The sequence below is a fragment of the Octopus bimaculoides genome, chromosome 25 (assembly GCF_001194135.2).
Source record: "Octopus bimaculoides isolate UCB-OBI-ISO-001 chromosome 25, ASM119413v2, whole genome shotgun sequence".
NCBI lineage: Eukaryota > Metazoa > Mollusca > Cephalopoda > Octopoda > Octopodidae > Octopus > Octopus bimaculoides.
This window is the reverse complement of record NC_069005.1, coordinates 11,258,343-11,261,026: the sequence shown is the minus strand read 5'-3', so window position 1 is coordinate 11,261,026 and position 2,684 is coordinate 11,258,343. Positions and strand designations below refer to the sequence as shown.

The following is a 2,684-nucleotide window of genomic DNA, read 5'->3' as shown; positions in this document are numbered from 1 at the left end:
AAAGTATCCCTTGGTGGGGGGAGTTATAAGGCAACAAATTCGGTGGAGTACTAAACCGTAGATATACTTTTTTCAATAAAAGTTAACGTTAACAGATTCACGTTAACTTCTGTTCCATTTTCAAAGTAATGGATTAACGATTAATGAAGTAAACTTTTCGATTAACGGTGCCCACCTCTGCACATATATATATACATGTTCACTTCAAGCATTCAACTAGACACAACATAACTTCTCCCTCCACCCACATTACAATATTAAAAATAAATTTAACCCTAACCACATCAACCATAGACAATATAACAACCCTCAGTACAACCATAATCTAGTCCGCTACACAGTCACTCCACCACAAACATGCTATCACAGACACACTTTACACCCATTTTATCCTCAGCAAACCAAGCACAATACAGACTTTCCACAACAATCCACCTACTACAACCATTTTTTAATACCTAAAACAGAGAAACAGAGATGTGAAATGAAACAAAAGGTACAAGAACAACCGAAAATAATCAACTTATCAAAGAAAATCCTAAGTATTACACAAACTAAAATTCTAGCAAGAGGTTTAAAGTTTACACCAACCCCTCGCAGATCGAACCCGAATGAAATTAAGGATAACACAATGGATTTCTGCCGAAAATTACGCCTCACAGAAGCACTTCACAACTATACCAGCGAAGATGACTCAATAGTAAAAAAAAACAAAAGCGAATACTGTTCAACAAAAGGTAGAAATAAAGCAATTGATCTTTTTTATGAACACTTTACCAATTTTCCTTTTAATGCCCTACATAAACCAACGAATTAAATCCAACCTTAACGCAAATGAATGGAAAAACCTAATCGAGTTAAAAAATTATGTAAACCTCACCATTAAAGAAGCCGACAAAGGAAGTGCGGTAGTGGTGATGGACACAGAGTACTACAAAAATTTAATACTCTCCATGTTGGAAAATAATATTTACTATGAGAAGATAGTACAATACAATCCACAGAAGACACGTAAAAACTTATCCTCTTTACTTCAAATACATGGAAAGGGCCTCACTAAACATGAAATTGACTATCCAATTTTGAATACAGACCTAGTTTATTCTACGGATTACCTAAAATACACATAAATCTACGTATTTGTAAAGCTTGCAAAGTTTCTCCAAACCTATGCATTAATGTTCCACCCCCCTACTGACCTCAAACTGAGACCCATCATTGCTGGCCCTGCATGTGAAACCCACCGTTTGAGAAACTTCCTCGACATATTACTCAAACCGTTTATAAAATATGTGAAAAGCTTCATCAGGGATGGCTTAGACATGCTTAACCACCTCCCGAAGACAATAAATGAAGGAACCCTGTTAGTATCATTCGATGTGGTGAATTTGTACACCAATATCCCACACGATTATGGTATAGAAACAATCACCTTCTGGCTAGAAAAATACCCAGAAGAGATCCCATGACGCATCAACCACAGATTCATAATCGCAGCACTCAAATTCATCCTACTGCACAACTATTTCATGTTCGATACAGTTTACTGTCGACAAAAATGTGGAATTGCAATGGAAGCCCGAGCTGTCTCAATAATTGCAAACCTTGTAATGGGCTACCTAGAGCTTAAAATATACCAAACATTACAACCAAAATATGGCACTTCATTTCATAGCCATATAAAGGAGAACTGGAAGAGATATTTGGACGATTGCTTTATACTTTGGAAAGATAGCATGGACAAACTACTCGATTTCAAAATAATGCTTAACAATATTAATAGCAACATACAATTCACCATGGAGTTCAACAATAAACAACTCCCTTTTCTTGACATCTTAATTGAAATAGTCAATAACCACATCGAAACAGACATCTTCTATAAACCCACAGATTCAAAACAATACCTATTATTCAACTCATGCACCCCAAACACATAAAAATTAATAAACCTTATAATCTAGCGAAAAGAATCTGTACCATAGTTTCGGACACCTATACTCGTGAACGAAGACTCCTTGAACTCAGATCAATACTAATTAAAAGACATTACTCAATATCATTAATAAATGATGGCATTAAACGAGCAATGGAAATAGATATACGAATATTAAGGGAAGTCAACCGAAATACTACACCAGACTTTAAAATATTCCCATACATCTCCACACATAACCCAAGAAAGAATGAAGCCTTCAACATTATCATCCAAAATCTACCCATCCTCACAGGAGATAAAACAATGAACAAAATTTTAGATTCACACAAAATTATCAAAAGCAAAATGCAAACTAAATCATTGTAAAAATATTAAACAGCGCAAGACTATATCCATTAACAACGGAACAAATATATCAGTGTATGTTAAATAAATGACAAAGAAACTGGAAATTATGCAATGAATCTCTGTAGCTTACAGCTGTTTCTGCTTTGTGATGCAATACACTCAGAGCTGAGTCCATAATTTCCTGTTCCTTTGTCATTTGTTTAATTTCATTAAACGCTCAGTACTCAACTGACGCTTTTTCTGAAGCATAAGTATACTGAGTTCAAACACCATGTGGAACATTGAAAAATATAAATACATACACATATACATATACTTGTGTCTGTGTGTATGTGTGTGCGTATAGATATATATATAAACACATATAAACATATATATACATATATATATATATATA

At 34.4% G+C, this 2,684-nt stretch overlaps 1 protein-coding gene across 1 annotated transcript in view; it reads right to left on the bottom strand.

The window, feature by feature from the left end:
- LOC106876188 (uncharacterized) overlaps window positions 1-2,684 on the bottom strand; it is a 46,189-nt gene that overhangs the window by 28,711 nt on the left and 14,794 nt on the right. The gene's annotated exons all lie outside the window — the stretch shown is intronic.